We start from the raw sequence: 7576 nt of genomic DNA, 5'->3' as shown, positions 1-7576 counted from the left end.
CCGAGTTAAATGCTCCATCCCTTTCAAAAAATATTCTTTTTCTAATAAAATTGTAGAGCTCGTCGAAAGAATCAAAGACTTGTTGATCCAAACCAAGGCTTTTATTAGCAAAAGACAGGAGCTCTTCACAGGTGGCCAACCAGCCCAGAATGATCCGACCTGGTGAGGGACACAACCCTTTAAGGCCCAGACAATAGGCGTGGCTTAGCTCTCAGCCAATCACTGTAAGCACAATCTAGATACAGTAACTATATACACTATGTACATTGGTGATAGATCTGTACTATCACACTGAAACAGTGCTTCCTTGTCTCATGCGGCTGTGGATCTGGATACCTGTCCACAGCGTGCCGACCTCATTAGCCCGCCATCTTTTGGGCTCCCCCACAGCTCACACCTTTTCTAATCGTTCTCGGACCCGCGATGCACCGTGCATGCCCACAAGAGTCACCAACCACGCAGGTGCGTCTGCTGATGCTACACTGCGTGCCCTGGACCACCAGGTATGACTGCAGGCTCACAAGTCTGTCCCTGTTCGGCTGATCCACCTGCACACCTGGGCTCAAAGGAGTGTGAGTCATGGCCGACCGAGCTGGTCACAGAACCTGCGCCATCTTTCGGACACGTGATCGGCGCCAGTGTAATATTCAGCTGATCAGGAGTCCTTCGAGGCCTGGGAACACGAATCAATGACTAAGTGGCTTCAATGTGGTAGGTAGGCCTCAATTCTTCAACACTTTTATAAGGTAATTCCTTTTGTAAATGAGTCTTTGATTTCTTCACATTTGTAGCAATTACAAACTTCCACTATTCCAAAGTCTGTAAATACTATTTTAACCACTTTTACAGGTTTTTAAATCAGGTATATTATCTAACTGGGAAAAGGTTGAACTGCACGTCTTCATTCTACGCCACCTCACCACGCCCACCATGCTGTCACTAACTTGAGTTCAATGTAGTTGAGTGCTGACTTTGTTAGTGCAATTCTCTCTATTCTACAATCTATTTTAATACCCCATATATGAGGTCATACATTGATTTACCTAAACTCCATCCACATGGCATCAATGGACGAACCTTATGGTCTATCGTGTTTGTGCAAAGTTGTGATGTTTTGCCCCAAGGGAAATGTGATTCATTCACTTTTTATCTCCCGCATTTTAACACGCATCAAACAACTGAATCCAGAAAAAAATAAGGTGCCAATAGTTCCCCTCCTGCACCCAAGTTTTACCAATGTTCTAAATGTCATAACTGGACGTTCAATTCTGCACTCTAACTCGTCTTCCATTGTTACAATATATATTTGCATTGTAATCAACATGAGATCCAACTTACTTTCTGTTAACTAAATCATTATCCAACTAAATCACATTTGCTCTCTTTGCTTCTTTGCAGAGTCATGTTCACATCCTGCTATGACAAATTCCGTGGCTCATCCCTCCCACTAATCAACCCTTGGTTCCCCTTGGTTCCATATGACCAAAGGAAGAGATACATTGTGAAAAGAATAGTGCTTTACCGTGTCTCCTTTTCATTTTGCTACATGTGACCAACATCCAAAAGGGTTTAGGCACTTCTGGTATGCAGGATAATTAAACATACCCTGCGTTAATTTATCTGGGCATGGATATCCGGGTTTGGACGATGTGATGAGAACAGAGGCGATTTAACAGAATGTTGCTGCATTGGAGAATATATGTTGCGATAAATGTTAAACAAGTAATAACATTTCCGTTGGAAGTTTGAAAAGTTGTAAGATGATTTGTCCTTGATATATAGGAATGTGAGTAGCATCTCTGAAGTTCACAACCAACTGCGTTGACTCAGAACATCACATTCCAATTGAAGTTGTACTACTCCGTTAGGGAGAACACGCGTGAGAAATGATGTTGAATGTGGAACGTGGAGACAATTTTTATCACCATTATCTATAAATGATGTCCAGGCTATTAATATGAACACTGGAAAATATTGTAAAATGACAATTCTATGTCATAAAGCATCCTTCCAAGTGGAGTAGCCATTGACCTGTAAATCTCCGGTGCCAGACACTCTACCCAGTCTTGCTGACGTTGCCTCCTTGACAGCGGGGTGAATGTGATCGTGTTTTGCTTAGAACTGTCTCTCTCTTCGTAGTAATGGCCAAGATCAACTCGTGGCCAAGCATTTCAATTTACGCCACTTAAGGCCACACGTCTTCCCAACGTCCATTGCGCTGCCCGAACGAGGCTTTGAATACAGAAGGGAAGTGTGCAGAACTGGACAAATTGGCAGAAGTATTGTAGAGAGAGTGGAGAGGCCTAACAGAAACCGAATAAATCTCCCTCAATAAATTGTGGAGTTCGTGCATTTCATTTCTGAGATTCATATTGGACGGTGCTGCAATTTAAACAACAAAAAGGCGACTCTTGTATCAACATTTCATCCAAACAGCGAGGTTCCGAATGTATACAGACTGTAAATGAGATTTTAAATTTTTATTGTTTTCAGTTAAATTACATTTAAGAGCAGGAAATACAGAAATTCTGTCCGAAATTTGTGAACAAGATCAACAGCTCAAACATAATATCAACAGCTAAAATTTCAGGTCGGTTTTTCTGATCTACTTGAAGAAAACTGCCATCCTTAATAGTGCTTTACCGTGACTACTTTTCATTTTGCTGTATGTGACCAACATCCAAAAGGGTTAAGGCACTTCTGTTATGCAGGATAATTAAACATACCCTGGCGTTAATTTATCTGGCATGGATATCCGGGTTTGGACGATATGATGAGTACAGAGTACAGAATGTTGCTGCATTGGAGAATAAATGTTGCGATAAATGTTAAACGAGTAATAATATTTCCGTTGGAGGTTTGGAAAGTTGTAAGATGATTTGTCCTTGGTATATAGGAATGTGAGTAGCATCTCTGAAGTTCACAGCCACCTGCTTTGACTCAGAACGTCACATTCCAATTGAAGTTGTACTACTCCGTTAGGGAGGACACGCGTGACAAATGATATTGAATGTGGAACGTGGAGACAAGTTTTATCAACATTATCTATAAATGACGTCCAGCCTATTAATGTGAACACAGGAAAATATTGTAAAATGACTTGGTGTTAAATGATTAAAGTCTCCCGAGTTCAACGCAAAGTGATTAGATGAGAAACAAAGTGGGGGGTTGGGGTCGAAGACATTCACTCCATGAAAGACCAACAAAATATCTTGACAATATGACATTCCTGTTGCACTGCCGTTACTTCTAATGGACTGTGTTTCGAAATAAGTTGTGTCCTGGTCAATGAAATAACATGCATGTCCAGGATAGGTCCCTCAACGTTTGTTCATGAGAGGTTGGAGAGGAAACGGTGATTGTCATCGTGTTCACTCAAGTAGTCGAACACCTGTGTTATCTTGTAAATCTCTACCTACAATCCAAACATTCTCCTGCTCAGTACACACCATCCACCCATTGCCACATGCAGAGTAACGCAGCTGATCGCTGATGAGTAAATCAGGAACATGGAACAAAATTGCTTCTCAGTAAAGAAGAAAACCTTCGAATCTGTGGATAAATCTAATAGTGTTTCCTGACAGTTTTCCTTCCGTGATTCTGAACTGGTATCGTATTCAGGGTGAAAAGCGAAAATGATTAGATACATTCACCTACGCGTATCGCGCTGCCTGAACTTTTCAACAAGTTTTTGAACGGGAGCGATCAGCTGCTCTCTGAATTTTCTCTGGGTCACTCCGTAAATGAAGGTGTTGGTGCAACAGCTAAAAAGCTGAATCACTGACCCCGCCATATTTGCAAAATAAAGGCGGATGGAAGTCTCCAGGTCTGTCCGAAGGCACCGCATGAGAATGAAGACCATGGTGGTGGTCGCCCAGCAGAGAAGAAAACTCGCCGACAGTGTGAAGAGCAGAATGATGGATTGTCTCCGGCTCTCCATCTGCGGGTCGCGTTGTTTCTCGGCATCTCGCTGCCCCCTCAGTTTCCTGCGGACACGGCTCGCTGCCAGTATCTGTCTGACGGTCAGAGCATTGAGGGTTAAAATGAGGAAGAAAGGAAGCAGCGGGTTCAACAGGCGGTCGACCCAGTAAAACTCCTCAAAGGATTTTAAAAATGGAAGAACACGTCTCCGTACACACTTATCATTACCATCTGTTAAATCTAAATACATGAGATAAAAGGGAATGTTCTTTAAACAGAATGCGATAGATATTGTGCCAATTATACTAAACGCATATTTTGGAGTGCAGTATTTTTCTTTGATCTTCCGACAACAAATAGCCACAAAGCGATCGAAAGTGAAAGCGACAGTGAACCACACGGAACAATCAACAGCGACGTGACACAGGAAATAGTGAACAAGGCAGAACGGAACTTTATTCAAGAAGATGGCCATGTTGAACAAAATTGATTCATTTGTTTCCCAAGCGAATCGGTAGCCTGTGACCAAGTGAAAGAGCAGAACCTCGAGAATCACCACCATTAAGTCAGCGACAGCCATGGCCAGCAGGTAGCGAGTGATACATTTGGAGAGACCACAGTTTCCTCGGATGAAAATGACGATGGCCACCAAGTTCACTGAGGAGACAAATTACAGTAAGATTGTGTTAATCATCGAAGCAAACACGGAAACGTGTTATGAATTGATCTTTCTTAGCGGATCCAGCATTCAAACGTATGAAATAAATGATTATTAATACATTGATACATCATTGAAATCTCCCCAACTTGGTGCATCTACGATTCTTTAATGTACTCAATTGCAGGATAAGGAAATCATCGTGGATTCATCCGGAGTGTGCTGGCAAACAGTTCATGGAGAGGAAGTGACGGGAGCACACCGTTCAGTGTGACAGATTAGACGGGTCGGCCTGTTGAACTCTTGACGTCCAAATCAAGATCCCAAACCACTGAGACTTCATTGCAGCCATGGTCTTGAATAAAGATCGTATCGGGACGCCGTGTTAATGAAATTCTGGGAAGTGTAATAAGGATACTGCTGGGTAAATGAATCCTCAATAGAGAGATAGTGAGATTGGCTTCAACAAATCGGGAAAAGAAAGGAAGTCGAAGCTTGCATTCGGTAACTGTCATGTGGCACCGAATTATCTGTTTTCGTTACCAGCAACGAAATAATTCTGCAAAGATGCGGAAAGGTCTTGGAGGGTGATGCGAATATGGACGGGATGCGCTGACTTGACGCATTGCCAAAACACTGGAAGGTTTCGTTTAACTTTAAATAGATATTAGTGTGGATCACATCGTTTCGCACCGCAAACGTGGGAATGCCCTTCGAATTCCTTAAACTGCTCCAATTCGTGAACGTGAGTCGGTGCCGGTAAATCAGGATCCGTATCGACGCCGACTGCAGCTCCAACCTCTGCCTAATGGGCAAGATCATTGTGAGACAATTCCACATGTCGGCGAAACAATTCGACATTCTCGCGAAAAACGAAGAGCGCAGGCGCTGTGATTGTTTTAAAATAATGTAACACTGAAGGAGATCAGACGCTCTCGGACGAAAAGATATTCTGATCTCGGACTTTTCTCAATGACCCTGTTGCGTGAAATAATTACCAGGGATGCCGATCGCTGTGAGAAGTGTATAAGATATGTCCACGTCGTCGACACTTGCCATTTGCTTTTGTACGATTCTTTCTTTGAGTCTCGTACTTGAGGATTCACACGGGATAAAATTCAGAAGATGAAAATATTTCGACTGTTACAAGTAAACTTAATGTCAGAAATAAATTACGAACAAATAACATCAAAGGTTTTGTTGAATTCTCTACAGATCGAAAGTTTAACTGATCGATCGTCTCTCTGATTCTGCCAATTTCGGGTTCTTTGCGTCCTGCTGGTGCAGTTCGTTGTCGAGATCAGATCGCAAGTTGCTTCTTTATATAGAACAAGAGAATGCCTTATTTCACAACACCTTGCATCATTTTTGAACTAAACAAACAACGCAATATTTTCCGCATCACTGAACGGTGAATTCCAAAGGAGAGCCATGGTGCAAAAATATAGAAATAACACTCACCCTATCATTGCAACTCGGTTAATTCCGATGGGTCGACGGACTCAATAATCAGTGGTGGCGACCCTGCACATCGATCCACCTGAAGAGACCTATAACTACGTTAGGATTTCGCGTGGATACCCTGTGACCCTGTTTCTCGTGGTAATATTAAGTTGACTGGCAAGGAAACGCCATTGTTCGATCTTCAATGCAGCGCCACGTTACCGCTTATCGTATTAAACCCAATGTGAACTGATCGCTGCATTTTCATGGCCAGGTGGAACTGGTTCGCATGTATGATTTCTACACACTCTCTAGGTCAGGGTCAGGAGAAAGCAATATAAAGTGTCTCTATTTTTATTAATACGAAAACGATCTTCATTATTCACTAAAGATACGCGGTTTAGGTATGAGTGTAAGATTTGAAACTGGATTGTCAGAGCTGAAAACAGCTCAGTGAATATCCACCGTGATGGGAGAGGTGCAAATGATCTCCTCCCAGCCACACACAGGTAATCCGAATCGGATTCCGAATTTATGGTCATGAACTAGTCATGAAATTTCGTTCTTCTCTATAGCATCAGAGGGAATGAAATGGAAGGCAGTAAAATTCAAACCTTTATTCTTTAATATTATATCGATTTTGCAATGTTAAAACATGATATCATATGTTATAGATAGAGAATTTGGGTTAAAAAGGGTTTAAGTTAAAATGTGATGATTAGTCATAAAAGGGGGCTAACCACTAGAGTTTAGCTGGAAAATGTTACAACAGACTTGCAACAGATTTAACGACAGAGAGACATGCAGGAGTCAAAGATTGATAAAGAGTGAAAAACAGAATTTGGTGTGAGCAGAGGTCATGAATGATCGTGGTGTGCGTGACTAACAGTAATCAGGATGATTCTGCAAAAACTAACCAATTAAAGCAGTGTAGTGGAGATGCCCAAGGACAAGCAAATTGTATAAAAAACAACGCACTGTATGTATCGGGGCTTGACTTGGCGAGAAGCCGGTTGAGTCCAACTCTGCAGACTTGTGAATAAAGCTTGTCGTGTCACCGATCTTAAAGAGACTCATTTGTGAGAATTTGTGTTTCTGACAATTTGGGGACACGTCAGGGATCTACACTCTGGCCGTGGGGGGAGGCGAAAAAGGGGGATGTCGGAGGTGGTGCACCCCGCTGAGATCAGCGGCTCCTAGTCCCTTGCTCGTCACCTCAGGCGGCTTGAGCGAGTGGTATCCGGACAAGGTGACACGACAAGACGAAAAGGAGAGGGGTGGAAGATCCCATGGGACTGGCCGAACAGTTCAACCAGTTCCTGGGACCAAACACATATACCTGGGAAGAGATGCACGCAATAATGGGAACATTATTCTCACCCCAGGAGAGGCAGATGATTCGACAGGCTGCCCTCCATATGTGGGAACGTGAACAACCTGGGGACCCCAGACCCCATGAACAAAAATATCCCCTGAATGAACCCAGGTGGGACAAACGAACACCCGAGGGATTGACAAATATGAGACACTACAGAGAGTGGACGATTAAAGGGA

At 42.8% G+C, this 7576-nt stretch overlaps 1 long non-coding RNA gene across 1 annotated transcript; it reads right to left on the bottom strand.

Moving 5' to 3' along the window:
- Positions 1-4352: 4352 nt before the first annotated feature.
- On the bottom strand, positions 4353-4807 carry LOC138752455 (uncharacterized). Its single transcript, XR_011350658.1, has 2 exons — positions 4701-4807; positions 4353-4578 (listed from the first exon to the last, which is right to left on the bottom strand). It is a non-coding gene; the product is annotated as an uncharacterized lncRNA (long non-coding RNA).
- Between the last annotated feature and the right edge of the window lie 2769 nt (positions 4808-7576).

This window comes from Narcine bancroftii, chromosome 2 (assembly GCF_036971445.1).
Source record: "Narcine bancroftii isolate sNarBan1 chromosome 2, sNarBan1.hap1, whole genome shotgun sequence".
NCBI lineage: Eukaryota > Metazoa > Chordata > Chondrichthyes > Torpediniformes > Narcinidae > Narcine > Narcine bancroftii.
The sequence above is the reverse complement of the archived record's forward strand: the minus strand, read 5'-3'. Positions and strand labels throughout refer to the sequence as shown.